Below are 18,720 nucleotides of genomic sequence, written 5' to 3'. Positions count from 1 at the left end.
CCTGAACCAGACGAGCTGACGTCATCATTTCAAATCTTAATAGGAAGTTGCCTATTTATTTTAGCAGCAGGACATAGCAATGAAAGATAGTGTTAAATTATGAATGTGGCAATGAGCAACCAAACTGAAATTGCTGTAGAGCCTCGGTGTTTTTAAGAGAGAATTTCTGAGTGTGAAAGGGTCTTTAGTTAGCTGATCATCATGCTGCGTCAAACAATTTGATAATTGAACAGGTATTAGTTGAAGACAAATACTAAAGCTAATAAAGAAAAGATCTGTATTCGGTAAGGGCAGGTGGTAGGAAAGGAAATGATAGGGAGGATATTACATAATTCTTTCAAATTAACTTAAATTGTTTTGTTTTCCTAAGTATACATTCAAGACATAAAGATTATGAAAATATGGCAAAGCTTATGGAAGAAAAGACTTTTAAAGAATGGATATTTTATATTTAACCTGCATGTATGTAATGTTAGTTTCATTGGTTGTTGTTGGTGGTGCTGGTTTCCTTTAAGATTAAAGAGAAGAAAATATTTATTGATTTACAATATTGTACTAATGACTCCTCTAGGCATCTTTTTAACAAAAACTATCTCAGTTTTTAGAAAAAAATTTGAATACCCAGATGTAAAATAATAGAGAAGAATGGAGCCTATGATTTTTATATATAATAATATAAACATGTCCCACAATTTTCTCTTTTTTTTCCCCAGTACAATGCACAATATATAGGATCAATAAATGAGTAGAAATTTAATTGATTAAGATTTTTAAGAACTAAAACTCGGGGTGAGAATATTAAAATTTTACGACCTGATTACTGAATGGAAATGGTGAACAGTATGTGTTTGTTTACCTCTTAAAAAAAATACAACCAGCACTGTCTCCCAGAACTTTCTTCAATGATAGAAATGTTCTAGAATTCCTGCCATCCAATACAGTAGCCACTAGCCACATGTGGCTATTGAGTACTTGAAATGAGGAACTGATTCTTACGTTGTATTTAATTTCCAATACTGTAAATTTAAAGAACCACATGTAACTATTGGCTCTCATATTGGACAATGCATATCTAGACAGCTATATTTTTTTCCTCTAGTTAAGGATACATATTATTTGTGTTTTTATAAAGCTATCCACATGGAAATGAGGTAACCACCCCCTGGATACTTTTATGACACCCAGGAGTGATCAGATCCTTAATATCTATGTTCTCAAAAACAATCTCACTCCCTCTATGAATTCTGACACTTGTACCTATTTTAATAACTTTAATATAACAAAGCATCTTTCAAAGTTTATTAGTTCCCTGATAAGCCCTGTAAAAATGGAAAAAAAATAGGTGACCTGAACTTTAAAGAATGTAGGAAATATCAAAAAGTCACTGCAATTGCTAATACCACACCATTTTCAAAGCCTCTTGTCTGTGTTCTTTTCACAACTCAGTTCATCTTAAATTCATTGAGTATATTCTAATGGATGTCATTTTGTTTGAATCCCAGTGGAGATACAGATATTAATGGGAGATACGTCTTTTCTAGTGTGTGTGTCCTGGGAAATGTACTTTAATCACTTTTGTTTCATTTCTAACTCATTTTTCTGTTGGTATGTTTAATATCCCTTCAGATCCTGGGCAAAAATGTGGGATATGTGTTGCTCAAAACAGTCAGAACTTCTCTCAAGGTATTCAAGAGTAGAGAAGGATAATGTACATGTAAGACTATAATGAAAATGCCAACCAAAGTTTGTAAAATATTGTGGGATTTAAAAAGAACTTTTACAGGTTTGGCTGGTTTTGAAATCCATAATTTAGTGAGTCAAGTAAAGCATTAACCAGTGAGGAAATTGAGACTCCAAGTCATTAACTGATGACAGAGGAAGCAAGAACTTGGACCATGTCCTGATTTTAAATCTAGGATTCCTTCCACTACACCAATATATGGTTAAGCCAGAAGTAATGTCACTATCTCTACACTAGAGGGCCTGTATTTGAATGATTTTGAATTATTACAGAGTGATCTCAGAGACACTTGAAAATGCTCAGATAAACGGTGCCATTTGAAAACAAACTCTAAATATTAAAGGTTCAAATGGAAAATACATTTTTAAAATCAGTGAAGATTAGTTTTATGGGTCAGCCTGGAGGTTCTACACATTTATAACTCCCCATAGACTTTCTTTAAAATATTGCCTCTAACTATACTATACAAATCACTATCCATGTACTTTAGGGTTGACTTGTTAAATGATTTCTAGAGGGTGTATTTTATTCATAATAAATTATGTGAATATTTGCAATAAAAGTATTTCAGTAAATAAAATTTAAAATCTGGGACCCTAATCCTCTAGTTTATGGGTTCAAGGAAAAGTTCAAATGTGTTAAGAAAAGCATTACCAGGACCAAGAATTGGACAAAGTGTAACTTTCTCTGAATCTGAGCTCCCGTTTGACTCTCACAAATCGCGGGGAATGGACACAGAACTGCAATTCTCAAAACATGTTCTGTAATACAATAATGTTTAGGTTGTCAATTAAATATTTGCATATAAATATTTGCATAAAAATAAACAAAAATGCTTTAATTATAATAGTCAAGGGTTGTACCAATTTGAATGGTTTATTTACATCAGGGTATTTCTAATCCCTTAACACACTAACACAAATATGGTGAGGGATGTCAAAGAAAACCAGAGGAGGGTAGGTGTTCAAGTTGTGAAAGCAGATACTATTTATAAACACTATAGCAACTCGGAGAAAGAGACGTTAGTATTGAACTATGCTCCATTCTGAATACAGCATGAACAAGTGGGAATAGACAGCCAAGGAGCAGGGCAGGGATGTTGGATGGAAAATTACTGACAGGAAGCACCAGAGATATGGAGGGATTCTGGCTATAGTGACCTAACAGGATTCTTGCTCAAGGCCTGCCTGGGTGATCAGATACCAAGGCTAGGGGTTGAGGAAGCTAATCAGATATCGAGCGTTGATATATATTTTTTAGAAGATTTTATCTATTTATTTGACAGAGACAGACACAGAGAGAGAGGGAACACAAGCAGGGGGAGCGGGAGAGGGAGAAGCAGGCTTCCCGCGGAGCAGGGAGCCCGATGCGGGGCTCGATCCCAGGACTCTGGGATCATGATCTGAGCCAAAGGCAGACGCCTAACGACTGAGCCACCCAGGTGTCCCGAGGGTTGATATTATTACAAAATTGACCAAGCAGGATTCTTGTAGAACTGGACTCTACAGTGAAGGACATGGAAGCCCTCATCAAAAAGAGAGCTCAGAAGAGCCTGTCCAAAATTTGGTCAAGGAGAGAATCTTGCCAAGGGTTGTGTTTTCTAAGTGTTTTAGATGCCAAAAATATTGCTGTTTTCCATTAAACTTCTCATAGTATCTGCTGTCACTTGGAACAGATTTTGAGAAATTATTGATAGAGCATCATTTCAGTCTGTATTTCATAGCCTTGGGTTCTCCAGTTTTAGCCCTAAGGGTAATAACTGAAGGGCTTATGGCTTTTGCTGTTCCTGTCATGATGGGATAAGAAAGACAAAGGATAATTTATTAAGAAACTTGAGTTACAGATCTAGCTCTGATATTATTCTACTGTAATTACCCTGTGCAAACAATTTAAACTCTAATCTTTAGTTTGATCATCTGTAAAATACAAGGTGAAATTTGTTGATAGCAAATTTATTTCCTTCGGGGGATACTATCAGACTCTCTCTTGCTCACTTTTAAAATTTTTATTTGCCTGAGACACTTCCCTGACATTACTTTGAAGACTGTTTATATTAACTTCCCTTACTTCTTACTTAACGGTCTAGTTTTTCACATAACTCTACGCCCTACCAGGGTAGAATAAAGGTAACAGAACCCTTTAAGTTCTTCTTATATCCCTCCTTCAAAATTGAGAAAATCACATTCTGGCAACAATCTGATCTTTAATTTCAAAGGGCTCTTCCAAAGGGTTAAAGAATATCTTGCAGCTAAGAGGCTTAAATTGTTATCTCCTGAAATGAACTGAAAACTCTGTCAGTCATTCCTGAACAATCCTGGGGACTAAGTCTCTGAATTTAGAAACAAAATGGTTGTCCAAAATAAAAAAAAAATTAAAATCAAAATAAATATCTCCCTACCATATTTTATACCACTTCGTTACAATTTTTATACCATATAACATTTGTGAAATGAAGGTGATAATAACAAAAGTTTAGGTAATTGAAATATAAGACAGGGAGGGAAGGGATGAATGTACTATTTGTTAAGCATTCCTTGATTTTAGGCCACATGCTAGCGACAATACACTGAACACTTGGACACCTCTCCCTTGAAGCAACCTTATAGGTCATATTTTGTATCATGCTCTTGCAGATGAGAAAACAAGGGTCAGATACTGTTAAAGAAGACTTGTCTAATAATTTGGAGAACTACGATTCAAACAATGCCTTCCAGAGTCCACATACTTTAAATGCAGAATTTTGTACTACATTGGAAAGCAAGAACAAGCAGAAATGAATACGAAAAGGGAGTAGGGAGGCTGCAGAGAGGGAGAGGGAGATTTGAACACACATAAGGTGGGCGGGTCCTTTCAGGAGTGACATCAGATAGACATTCCTAATAAAAGGAATTTTTTTGGAATAGGACATCCCAGAGGGATGTAAATGATAACACAACGTTGGAGAAATGAAAGCCCAGTGCCCAGATTACACCCTGAACTTCTTTATCACTTCATAAACTGAAAGTAACACCTTAATTAGTGGTTCTCAAACCATGGTTGCACATATATTTCTTTAAATCAAGATTATAAAAAGTCCTAAATTACAAAATACATTATGCAGTAAACAGTCCATAGGCCAATACCCATCTTTCTTTGATTATTCCCTTGCAAAACAAACAAGCAGGAAAACAAACAAATAAAAAATAGTGGCATTTGCTACAACTCTGGACCCTTAAAGTATTTTTTAAAAAATAGTCTAATATCCTCAATAATAACACATTATATCTTTCTTCTTCTCTACCTTATTGAGATGAAGGTAGGAATATAGAAAATGCATGTGTCCTTGTGCAGCTTTGCATTCTAAAACATAGGGGGAACCTAACTTTGTTGTGAACACTTAAATTTACAGGAGAACATCCTACCCCTTTATCTATTATAAAACAGTTTCTTCCCAACAAATTCAAATGTCTCTAAAGGCTTAAGTAAGGGGAAACTCTTTGTGCCATAGATGTTAACTCACACTTTTTATTGTTTATAAAAGTTTAGGCAATTAGGAATTTTTGTTTGTTTCTCCAAAATAGTACAAAATAAATAATTCCATAGATTATGAAAAGGACAAACTTATGCAGGATCAAATGCAAGTCCTATCTTGAGATCCAATCAGAGAGTCATTGAAACTGAGGAAATTAGATTTGTACTATGAGAGACAGTTCAGTTATTTTTCAGTGTTTCATTTTTCTAGAAAGGATCAAGATTTCCTGCCCAATTTAAATGAAATTTAGAACAAATAAGGAAAATTGATCCAGGTCAAAGCAGGAAAATTAGTGAATTGGGGACCTACATGTAAAAGTTAGCATACATTCACAGAATTTTCTTTTTTTTTCTTTTCTTTTTAAGGGGTGAGAGAGAAAGAGTGAGAGGGTGGGGTGGGAAGGGCCAAAGGGTGATAGAGACTTTTAAGCAAGCTCAATGCCCGGCCCAGCACAGAGCCCAACTCGTTTTGGGTCTCAAGACCCTGAGATCATGACCTGAGCCAAAATCAAGAGTCAGACGCAGAATATTATCCTAGTTACTTTTATTGTAAAAATCAGGGTAAATTTTCATCCCACAATGTATATTGAGTCATGTCAATGATATGGTATGGATTTTAATTGCCATTTTGACTAATAATTAATGCTTTTATCTTAGAAGGATTATGGAAAACTTAAAGGAATTCTTGCAGAGAGGAGATAATTTGAATTTCTGAAACATGCATGATAATTGAATTAAAATTGAGAGAAAACTGAGGCTTTACGTATAAATATCTTGGCAAATGTTTTGTTATCTTTATAGTCTTTGTGGTCTTTCAATTTTAATATAATAAATGCATAAATGTCATGTGAAAGCAAATTGAATTCTCTCTTACAGTCAATGCAATTTTCAATTAGTTTGCCATAAGATAGTTTATTATTTTGCCATTGGAAGCCATTTTTAGTTTGTAATAGGATAAAAAAGTAGCTTTAATTAACTTGCTTTTAATGCCAATTACAGATATTCTATTATACTTTCATCTTAACTTACTAATGATTCAAAGTACACACGAATTTTATTTAAAGCGAAAAATTTTACAGGAATATTGTCTTATATGGGGAAATTTTTCTATAGATTCATAATCAGAACAAGAGAGGTAATTGGCATAATCAGGGACCAGAGCTGAGAGATGAAATTAGTACCTGACACAAATTCAGATATACTCAAGTTTTAAACTAAGATAGCATTTAGAATATTGAATCCATTTTTCCTCAACTTGTTGACAAGTAAGCTTGAAATCTTAGTGTGGCTGATTTTGTGAGATTCACTATGTATTAGTAATCTGTTCTTGGTCTCCAATGACATTTTTATTTTAAAAGGAGATCTTTAGAATTTTTAAATACAAGCAAAACTTCAAAATATAAGAAGTCAGGTTTTTTTATATTAAATTATGGAAAACAAACATTTACCACCACAACTATTAAAGAGTGTATCCCCTAGCTACTATTTTGTATTGCAAAATATTGGAATTTCCATTATAGATAAGTTCAGGATGATCATTGAAGTAATTTAAATGTTGTAACTAATATTGCTGATCAGTAAGACACATGCATTTAGAAATCTACAATATTTGGCTGAAGTAGATACTACATATGAATTTATTTTTAGGGGAATAGGAAAATAGTTACTGTTGAAAATGCTAAATCAGTAGAAATGTCAGATGTATCATTGAACAAACAGTATTCAATTTTTGACTGATGTTGAGAGGGGTAGCATGAATAAGGAAAAGTTAGAAACTGTCTTGGGGAGCTCTGAATATTATCAAAAATAAGAAAAATTAAGATAAGAAATTTTTAAATATTTATGATTTATTTTGCTGGACCTCCTTGTTGAGGTGATTTCAAGCTTCCAGAAACTAAGTGGGCATTAGCTATACTTGAATTTCAAAATAAATACATTCCTTGGGTCTTATTCTTCATCACACTTAGCCTTTCTCTTCCTACTTTTTGTCTGACAATCATATCCCAGTAAATAATTATTTCTCTTCCATGCTTTCAGAAGAAGTTTCAGAGGCAAGTTTGATCTCTAGTTTCTGATGATCATTGGTTTTGGACAGTGATAATTAAATCTTAAAACACTTGTGAAGTGAAAAAATTCTAAAAAACATAATCATGTTGAAAGCAAACAAAAATTATTATAATTCAGTGATTAGTTAATTTCCAAAGGTAAATTATCTTGTAGATGCAGTAAGAACCAAAGATTGCATTTTGTAATCTCTAGTTTCACCATTAAACATTTTATTTTTTTATGATTTTATTTATTTATTTGAAAGAGAAGGTTGGCGGGGCAAAGGGCAAGGGAGAAGCAGACTCCCTGCTGAGGAGGGAAACCGACCCACAGTCCTGGGATCATGACCTGAGCCAAAGGTAGATGCTTAACCGACTGAGCCACCCAGGCGCCCCACCATTAAACACTTTAACTGTCTCTATAACTAATAGTTTGTAAAGAAAAAAATAAAAAAGACTTTGTTAATGTAAAAGAATCAAAGAATAAGAGTAAGAAGAATACTAAAAAGGTGAATAAAATAGAAATGCATATATATATAGAAAAATATATTAGAAAGGAAGACATAAATGCCAAATGTATCATTAATCATTTAATTATGAACTAAAAACTTAGAATAAAGTTTCAAGGTTGTCAGCCTTGACCAAACATAAATACAGCCATAGATTGCTTAGAAGAGCTGTAAATCGAGTAAACACAGAAAGATTTAAGTAAAAGCCTAGAAAAGATATATTAAACTCTAATAAAATAAAATTCTTCTATCCTATGTAAACAAAATAAAGACAAGTGAGTCTTGTTTCAGTTTTGAAAAATGACTTAACATTTAAAGATAGAGCCCTCTTCACTAACAACAGAGAACAAAAAATTATAGAAAAAATTGTATCAATACATACAGGAAAAATCTATAACAAAATTCAACACATACTCATGGTACAATCCCTGCAAATTGGGGATAGAAGGAACCGCCCTTAATTTGTTAAAGAGAACACACACACACACATTTAGAAATAATTAATGAAAAATGATTACTACAAATCCTTGGAAATTAGGGAATGAAACAAAAATATCTGCTATCACTACTTTTCTGTTCAAGTAAAATCTTCACACTATAAAACGTGAAAATAAACAAAAAGCAAATAATTAGACAGGAAAAATTAACATAGCAATTAACTGTAGATACACAATTTTGTTCATAGAAAATTGTGAATTTTACAGATAAACATTTAGAATTAATAAGAGTTTATCAAAGTTATCAGATATTAACAAATTTACAAAAATTTAAAAATCAATTGTATTTCTATCTGCTGGCAACAAAAACATTATATAATTTAAAAAAGTGATTTCCACTTACTATGTTATCCAAAAACATCAAATGTTCAAGAATAATGAAAGATATATAGGACATATGCATTAAAAACCACAAAGACCATTGGGGCACTGGGTGGCTATGTTGGTTAAGCATCTGCCTTGTGCTCAGGTCATGATCCCATAGTCCTAGGATCGAGTCCCACATCGGGCTTCCTGTTCACTGAGGAGTCTGCTTCTCCTTCTCCCTCTGCCTCTAACCTCACACCCACTGCTTATGCTCTCTCACACTCTCTCTCTCTCAAATAAATAAGTAAAATCTGGAAATAAAAAGAAAAAACAACATTGAGAAAAACTAAGTTAGAATAGAAAAAAAAATGGAGGTATGGGGAGAGACGAATAGATAGAGAACATAGAATTTTATGGCAGTGAAACTACTTTATATGATACAATAATAATAGGTACATGTCATTATACATTTGTCGAAACCTATAAAATATACAACATCAAGTGAATCATAAGGTAAAATATGGAGTTTGGATAGTAATGACTTGTCAATGTAGGTTCGTCACTTCTAATAAATGTACCACTCTTATGAAGGATGTTGGTAATGTGGGAAGCTATGCACACGTGGAGGCAGAGGGCATATGGGAAATACCTGTACCTTCCTCTCAATTGTGCTGTGAACCTAAAACTGCTGTTAAGAAGTCTGTAAATTAAAAAAAAAAGGAGGAATTGTAAAACTCTATAATGTTAACATGACCTTTCCCTGTAGATATAGATACCATATAGGTTTAATGATAGCCCAATTAATATTCCAACAGGTTTCATAATGTTTTTGTGTGTGTGCATAAATAAGTTTAATATAAATTTACATGGATCTGTTAGGGCCAACAATAGATGAGGCAATTTGAGGGAAGAAATAAACAGAGAAATTGCTTACTATAAAATTGTAGTGATTAAGGTAGCATAGTAGAAACAAAGGTAGACAAAAGGACTGAGTGAACTAGAACATGGTGTCGGACACACCCCTAAACAACCACCTGGCCATGACAGTGGTGACATTGTGGTGTATAATGGGTCAGTTGTGCTATCTCAATAAATAGGGAAATGATATATTGGCTATCTATATAGAAAATAAAATTTTCCTTGATCCCAAGGTTCTGGGATCGAGCCACGTATCCGGCACCCTGCTCCATGGGAAGCCTGCTTCTCCCTCTCCCACTCTCCCTGCTTGTGTCCCTCTCTCGCTGTCTCTCTCTCTCTGTCAAATAAATAAATAAAAATCTTTAAAAAAAGAAAAGAAAAAAAGAAAAGAAAATTTTCCTGAGCTCCACTTTCCATTATACTATTTCCTCCTCACTCTCACAAAATATTTGATGGACTTTAGATCTAAATGTAAACCAGAAAAACTGAGAATATAGGGAAAAAAATCTTATATGAGAATATCTTTTTGACCCTCAGTAAGCAAAGGATATATATATTTTTTAAGTAAAAAATAGATATATTTTAAGTAGGCTCAACAGCCAGCATGGAGTACAACACAGGGCTCAAACTCACGATCCTGAGATCAAGACCTGAGCTGAGATCAAGAGTTGGACACTTAACTGACTGAACCATCCAGGCAATCAGGCAAAGGATACATAAATAAGACACACAAAAATGTTAAATTTGAAAGAAAATAGTAAAGTGGCTACATTAACAACTTCTATTCATCAAAAGTCAACTTTAAGAGTGAAAATAAAAGCTACTGAGTAAAAGAATGTATTTGTAATACATTTATACAATAAAGGGTGCATATCCAAAAAGTACAAAAACTCCTGCACTTTAATGAAAAAAAAGGGTTTGAGAATGTAAATTGATATTCCCTTTTGGAGAATTGTTTGGCATCATCTATTAAGCTAAAAATGTGTAAACTCTAGGGCGCCTGGGTGGCTCAGTTGGTTAAGCAACTGCCTTCGGCTCAGGTCATGATCCTGGAGTGCCGGGATTGAGTCCCGCATCGGGCTCCCTGCTCAGCAAGGAGTCTGCTTCTCCTTCTGACCCTCCCCCCTCTCATGTGCTCTCTCTCTCTCATTCTCGCTCTCGCAAATAACAAAATAAAATCTTAAAAAAAATGTGTAAACTCTATGACCAACCATTTCACTCCTAGATGTACACCCAAAAGGCACACATATTCACAAAAAGACATATAAAAGAATGCCATGCCCAAGAGCCCAAAATTGGAATCAACCAAACTGTGGTGTATTCATAAAATGAAATACCATAAAGCAATGAGAATGCATGAACTGTCGCTACAAGGAAAACGTGAATTTCATCAGTATAATGTTGAGTGAAAGAAGTTTGGTATAAAAAAAACTACAGTGAGTAATTGTGATCACATAAAGTTCAGAAATAGGCAACATTCCTCCATAGAGTTAATCAGATCATCATTACACTGTTTCAGGGTGTAGCGGCTGAATGGGGGCGTGTAGGGGGCTCCTATATTGCTGAAACTATTGTGTTTGATGAATCTGTTTCTCACATGGGTGTTGTATTAGTCTTCGATTTTGGTGTAATAAATTCCCACAAACTGAGTGACTTAAAACAAGATATTTTTCTTATCACACCATTCCTGTGGGTAGAGTCCAACAGGGCTTAGCAGAGTCCACACTCAGAGGCTCAGGATGCAGTCAAGGTATTGGCCGGCCTATGTTCCTTTTTGGAGCCCAAGGTCCTCTTCTCAGGTAATGTGGATGTTGGCAGCACTCAATTCCCTGCGGATGCAGCATGGAATTTCTACCTTCTTGGCTGTCAGCTAGGGCCTCCTAGAGGCTGCCCCCGGGCCCTGTCACAATATGGTGATTTGATTTGATTCTTTTTTTTTTTAAAGATTTTTATTTATTTATTTATTTGACAGATAGATAGAGAGCACAAGTAGGCAGAGTGGCAGGCAGAAGGAGAGGGAGAAGCAGGCTCTCCGCTGAGCAGGGAGCTGGACATGGGACTCGATCCCAGGACCCTAGGATCATGACCTGAGCTGAAGGCAGCCGCTTACTGGACTGAGCCACCCAGGCACCCTGATTTGATTTGATTCTCTAAGGTGGTATAGGAAAATATCTCTGAATTTAAATCTCTTCCTTCAGAGAAGGCTTGGACCCTCTTTAGATGCCCATCTGAATAGGTTATTTTACCCAGATAATCTCCTTTTGGATTAACTCAAAGTCAAATGATTTTGGACCTTAATCACATCAACTAAGGAACCTAATAATAGGAGTGAATCCCATCAAATTCACTATCTTGAGTCTTCTTCACACTCAAGGTGAGGGAATTATACATGCATGTTGACTAGAGACGAGAATCTCGGGGACCAATTTCCATTCTGCCTGCCACAGGTGTGTTCACTGGGAAAGTTCATCAAGCTGTATGTTTATGATACACACACATTTCTGTATGTTCTATATGTTTTACCTTAAAAAGGAAAAGAAATTAGTAAAGCAAGCCAGAAGATAAAGACTAAAGCAGATGCCATAGGATAACTATGAGTAGATATTCAGAAGATTGAACAAGAGATCCTTGATAACTCGAGATAGTAGAATGTAGAAAACAAGAAGAAGGGGATTAGTAGGAAAGAAGCAGTTCTAGGGTGACAGCATCTTGAGGCGTTATTTTATTATAGTCAGAATCTTTTGCTTTCTTCTAAATGGAAAGCAACCTCAAGAGTTGAGGAGAAGAAAAGAAGTCCATGATTGCATATATGTGTTTAAATGAACTATGCCCACTTACAGCAAATATTAATTATTGAATATTCAGAAGAGTAGAGAGATTCAAGAAGGCAAATTAACTGAGTGGAATCCATTTTTCAGAAAAGTCAGTTAAATTGGGGTTTCAAGTAAAGGTGTTTAATTGATCTGAAATAATTTATTGGTCATCTTTGCAATAGCAGGTTCAATGAAGTAATGAAAGCATAAACTAATTTAAAAGAAAGTCTAGAAATAATGTTTGGAGAGGTAGATGAAGATTGAAACACTTTGTAGTTCATAATTCTACCATTTCAAGTACGAAAGTTAAAAGAAAATGAAAAAAACACTTCAGCAATAGAAAAATGATACTTTAAACTATGTTACACCCATAGAATGTATTATACAGTGAATTTTGAAGTTATCTTTGCAATCATACAATATTTTTTCATGGAAACAGAGTGGATATAGTCCATAGACTTAAGAAGTTTAGTAATAAAAATAATAAGTTGCACAGAATGTAAAGGAAATATTTCTTATTTTTAAAATTGTTTGAAATAAAAATTGCATGTAAGTTAAGGGAGAAATAAATAGTTCTGTATAAAACATAAAACTGCAGACATCAGAAGATAAATTATAGAGCTCTTAGGAATTGAGAGAAGAGTTAGAACTAAAAGAAATTCAGAGAATACGCTAAACAGACATTGTTAATAGCCGGCAAAGATGTTTCTCTGGTCTTAAGAAAAGAATAGGGGATGGGATGGCCAAGTCCATCACTTAGCCATTGAGCCTATGTCTACATAATATTAAGAAATAGAGTTAGGTGTAGAGTAGGGAAAATTCTTCCAATTCATAGATATATTTAAATTTGAAAGCGCTTCCTTCACAAATATCTGGTTTCCTTCATTCAATAGCCTTAACAAATGGGAAAGGTGAAGCAGTCTTGGACATCTTATGTTTTTAGGTGACATTTTCCTAATTGCATAGGTTAATTAACAAAAAACTTTGGCAAGGCTTTATGCCTTAGCTGTTGCCTGCTTTGTAACAATTTAGATCATAATGCTATTTCTTAAAAGTGATCTTGCTTTTAATATTTTAACAGAATAGTGGACCACTGTGACTCTAATTTTCTACTTTGAATCTTTCGTGCTAATATTAGGGTCACATTTCCACACATTCTGTTATCTCAGTAACCTGCAAATATGAGGAATCCACTCTCCAAAAAGGGATTTCTCACAATGTTTCAAAGGATGGCTTAAGAATTCCTTTGAAGCGGGCGCCTGGGTGGCTCAGATGGTTAAGCGTCTGCCTTCGGCTCAGGTCATGATCCCGGGGTCCTGGGATCGAGTCCCGCATCGGGCTCCCTGCTCCTTGGGAGCCTGCTTCTCCCTCTGCTTCTCTCTCTCTCATGAATAAATAAATAAATCTTTAAAAAAAAAAAAAAAAAAAAAAAAAAGAATTCCTTTGAAGAATAATGCAGTCATGGATTATTTTAACTTTTCCTGAGCTTTATTTTATTCTCCTTCTTCTTGGTAGAAAGTATTGAGGATGAACTGAATCTGCATATGAAAAAGATGTCAGATGCAGAATTTTGTTAAATTAGTAGTGGTATTGTGGATTGAGCGGTGAATGTGGTACTGAGCATATGAATAAAAGTAATTAATTATCTAGCTAATCAAAGAATATATTAAAGGATGCATGGGCTTATAACTGCCTAGGGAATTGCTGCAGCTTTGAAGACTTTTGAATGTATAAGTATTAAAAATAAGGACCTTCCACCAAATGCCTATCATCTAATAGGCATCAGGAAATAGAATTCCTAATAAAATCCCATCAGGAAATCAAATTCAATCTCAAACTGAGACAGCCTATGCCAGCATCATCATCAATATTTTCTTAATTTGCTAAAAATAATAATGATGACTTAGGGGCGCCTGGGTGGCTCAGTCGTTAAGTGTCTGCCTTCGGTTCAGGTCATGGTCCCAGGGTCCTGGGATCGAGCCCCGCATCGGGCTCCCTGCTCTGCGGGAAGCCTGCTTCTCCCTCTCCCACTTCCCCTGCTTGTGTTCCCTCTCTCTTTGTGTCTCTCTCTGTCAAATAAATAAATAAAATCTTTAAAAAAATTAAAAAATAAAAATAAAAATAATAACGATGACTTCAGTGGAGCCAATTATTTATGTAGGAAGGAACAATTCAGAGAAAACTAGGTTTTCTTTCCTTTTCATTTTGTAGCTAAAATCAACTTAGGAATTAAACAGGAACTGACCAAAAACTAATTTTTCCTTCCTCAAATCAGAATCACTTCATTGATTAGAGACTTGAAATGAGTTATGAAACATTTCATCTCTAGGTTACTAGTCCATACACCATCAAGATTAGTTGTGGCTAAAATTTGCTGGAATTTAATGGATGCTAAGTGACCCATGAGAATTGGCTAGTGGTATGATTTCAAGTTTTGGAAGGCAAACTGTCATATCTCAAGCCCATGCACATGACAGTCATAATTTAATGCATCGACCTTTAATAAATAGTTCTTTGGAGTGAACTGTCTGCCTTCAATAAGGTAAATCCCACAAGAAATATTAGGGATTTATGCATTTGCACATCTTATTGCATGAATAAACATATCATTCTATGATTTGCCTTGATTTGAACAGAATTTAAAGGGTGTTTTTTTTATTCTTAAAAACTAATCAAATAAAATGGGGCCAATGCATTATTAAAAGCGATAGATGAATGTTTTCATTAATTTTTTTTTCACATGCTAGGATTGGAAGATAGCTTAGTGGCAAGCTTGCCACCATTTATTCTTCAGCGAATAGTAGCAGGGCAAGATAAGCATCTTGACATATCTATTTAACCTTTGCTTTGTATCTAAAAGCTGAACATTTATCAACCTCCACAGTCTTGGCTCTTTGAATTGCTTAGAGTGAGCATCTGTATTCAGACATATGCCATGGATAACTACTAAGATATTTTAGCCAGTTTGGTTTAGCAGCTGTTCTGTAAAAGTGAGATGAGTAATTTAATAAGCAATTCTCCTTGACTCTGATACTCTTCCCCCAGTGTATGCCAACCTCAGCCAGAAACGCAGCCTAAAAAGCGTTCACTGCTTGTGAGACATAAAGACAGGATAATGATTTATGCAGAGGACCATCTTCCAGGCACTGACAAGCACTCGCTGTCCCACACAAGTCATCACTGCTGCTCTAAAAAGAACAGATGGCTTTGCACACACCACTAACAAAGAAGGAATTCTGCACAGATAGCATGAAACTTCACTACTTTTCCGAACACATCTTGTTTGAACCAAGTAATAAAAAGAACTTGCCAAAGTTCAACTTGCCAAAGTACAACAAATATGAACCTTGGTCTTGCTCCTAGAAAAACATAACATAGATTAAAAAAATGTTTTAAGAGATGGATGAAGACAAACTACCATATTTATTATTTCCTATATTAAACCAAATAGTCTCACAATATGAATCCAAAGTAAATTCTCTGATGTATTTGGAAGGTTATGACTATGAAACTATCAGACAAGATTCTGAATTAAATAATATGATTATCAGTATTTGTTCATTAATAAAGTGTTCGAAATGCTTCAGAATTTAATTATATTTGTATTCTGGTTGTATATTTTATTTTTTTTTAAGATTTTATATTTATTTGACACAGAGAGAGAGACAGCGAGAGAGGGAACACAAGCAGGGGGAGTGGGAGAGGGAGAAGCAGGCTTCCCGCTGAGCAGGGGCCCCCCGATGCGGGGCTCGATCCCAGGACCCTGGGATCATGACCTGAGCCGAAGGCAGTCGCTTAACCAACTGAGCCACCCAGGCGCCCCTAGTTGTATATTTTAGAAAACATATTTAAAAAAGAAAAGACTAAACATCCTGATTAGTAATGTTTTTTGTGTTCCATGTAATGATTCTTCAGGGAATCTGATCCCTTGCAATGTCCCGATAGACTGTGCTTCTGTTAAGATGTACCAATCAGTTTTCATTCTATTACTACCTGACAGCATATTCAGTATTGGGCCTTATAATATATTCCAAAATTTATAGGTAGACGTGTGACTTTATTCAGAAAGCATTATTTGTTAATCATTGGATCATAGAAACATGAATGTAGATCACATAACCAATTGTGGACCAATGTGGCAAAGCAATATACATGTCCATTTGAAAAACAAACAAAAATTCGCAATTTTGGAAAATTTCCAAAAATTGGAAATTTTAAGTCTTCTGTATAACATTGTTTAAAAAGAGATTGGCAGGTGCTTGGGTGGTGGAGTCGGTTAAGTCACCAACTCTTGGTTTCCTCTCAGGTCGTGATCTCAGGGTCATGAGATCGAGCTCCTCAAGAGGCTGGCTCCACACTCAGTGGGGCACGGAGTCTGCTTAAGTTTCCTTCTCTCTCTGCACCTCCACACCTCTCTCTTTCAAATGAATAAGTAAATCTTAAAAAAGAGAGAAAGATTGGGCATCACAGCCAGTGTTAAACCTGGCATTTTGGTAAGTTTGCAATCATAGCTGCGGTATCTTCTCACCCCTGGCTACACACATGTAGTGCATATGCAACATTGCCATCTGCCTCCTATAGGGACTTTGTGGAAATACAGACTTTCAGGACCCACTCAATACCTCCTAAACCAGAATCAACATTATAGCAAGATAGCCAAGGGGTTTAGATGCACATTCAAATTTTGGAAGCACGACTCTAGTGGTTCTCAATCTTGACTCCACCACATTGGAAGGACTCTGAGGAGCTTTGAAAAACGAGCCATGCCTGGGACGCATGCCCAGGCCAATTACATCAGTCTGTGAAATAAGTGTGAACCATACAATCAAGGCCCCTATTCCTTTAAAGAATGCATACATTCTAGTATTTTTACCCCTGAGTGCAGAGGGTCCATAACCATGGCATGGCCCCAAAAATGATAATAACTGGACAATACCAGCAGATGTATTTAATGCTAATATTTCAAAAAACCAAACAGCTTTAGTTGAAAATGTGAGGCTTTCTTGATTTAGGTTGTGAGCACTTTTTATTGACAAAACATTTTGAAAAGTTCTCTATTCTCTGCTTGCTTAACTACAGAAACACAGTTCCAGATTTCTGAGCCACAAATTTATCTGTATGCCATTGTTTCTCCAGTCTATATCTTCATCAATATATGAAAACATGTTTTTTTTCAACCCTCTTTTTGCCATCATTCAGCTGTAGGCCAATATAGAGTAAACACATAGACGCTTTCTTCATGAAGCTGGATAAGTAAGTCGGCCACAAAGACAAAACAGAACCAAACAAGGCAAAATCCTCATAAACAGCAAGGGAACCAGAAAGGAGTCCTGAAATATATTTGAAAAAATCTGAAATAACCCGATTTTCAACTGCAGATACATTGTGCAGATTCCTAACAATCTGAAGTGGGGTACTAATGCAATGAAAATGCCATCTGCTATGAAGACAATGCCATAATATTTGAAATCCAACTATAATTATTCATGTAGAATTAGGTAAATTACAATTCAGTTTCTGGCATTCTGGGACATTGGTGCAGATAACATATTTTGAAAATGTGAATTGCTGCTTATGAACGTATATATGTATGAGTGAATATATATGTATATGTGTGTGTGTTTATGTATAAAAATGAAAAGCAAGAACAACATTTTATCTGAATTTGGAGCATAATTTATATAATGAAAGGGACTGTCAGCACATTAGCCTTAAGGTTTGAGGATAGAAGTACACTTCATTCTTCAATCACTGGCCTATAGAACCTAAAATCACTTTATTTTTTTGAAGTTTTATTTATTTATTTTAGAGAGAGAGAGAGAGCAGGGAGGAGAGGCAAAGGAGAAGGAGAGAGAGAATTGCAAGCAAACTCACAACGGAGTGAGGAGCCCGATGTGGGGCTTGATCCCAGGACCCTGAGATCAGAGCTGAGCCGAAAGCAAGCGTGGGACACTTAATCGACTGCACCACCCAGGCGTCCCAACAAAAAATCACTTTAAGCAGATATCTATGCTAGTTGGATCTCTTCCTGTGAAAAGAAGAAACAGGTTTAAAGCATCTATGTGCTGCTGAAATAAATATTCCAGAGCATGGCTTATTTTCCATCTGGATAACTTCAAGCGCCTTGCCATCACCTCTTCGATGTAATAAGAGAGTTCCTTGTCACCTGGAGCCCTCACCGACCTGCTCTTCATTTCATCCAAAAGTGCCATTTGTCCCTGCCTGGGTGCTATGCAATATCTGCTGATTTAATTTCTGGTTGTAAATACAGTCTCACCTGGTCTGAATGTTCCCTTCTTGTAGATAAGCTGAGGAAGTAGAGTCACATCTGAATGGGCTAGGTCAGGCAAATTGCTGACAAGGCTCTCCCTGTCCCTATTG

The sequence above is a fragment of the Zalophus californianus genome, chromosome 1 (assembly GCF_009762305.2).
Source record: "Zalophus californianus isolate mZalCal1 chromosome 1, mZalCal1.pri.v2, whole genome shotgun sequence".
In the NCBI taxonomy this organism is placed as follows: Eukaryota; Metazoa; Chordata; class Mammalia; order Carnivora; family Otariidae; genus Zalophus; species Zalophus californianus.
Note: the sequence above shows the minus strand (reverse complement) of the source record.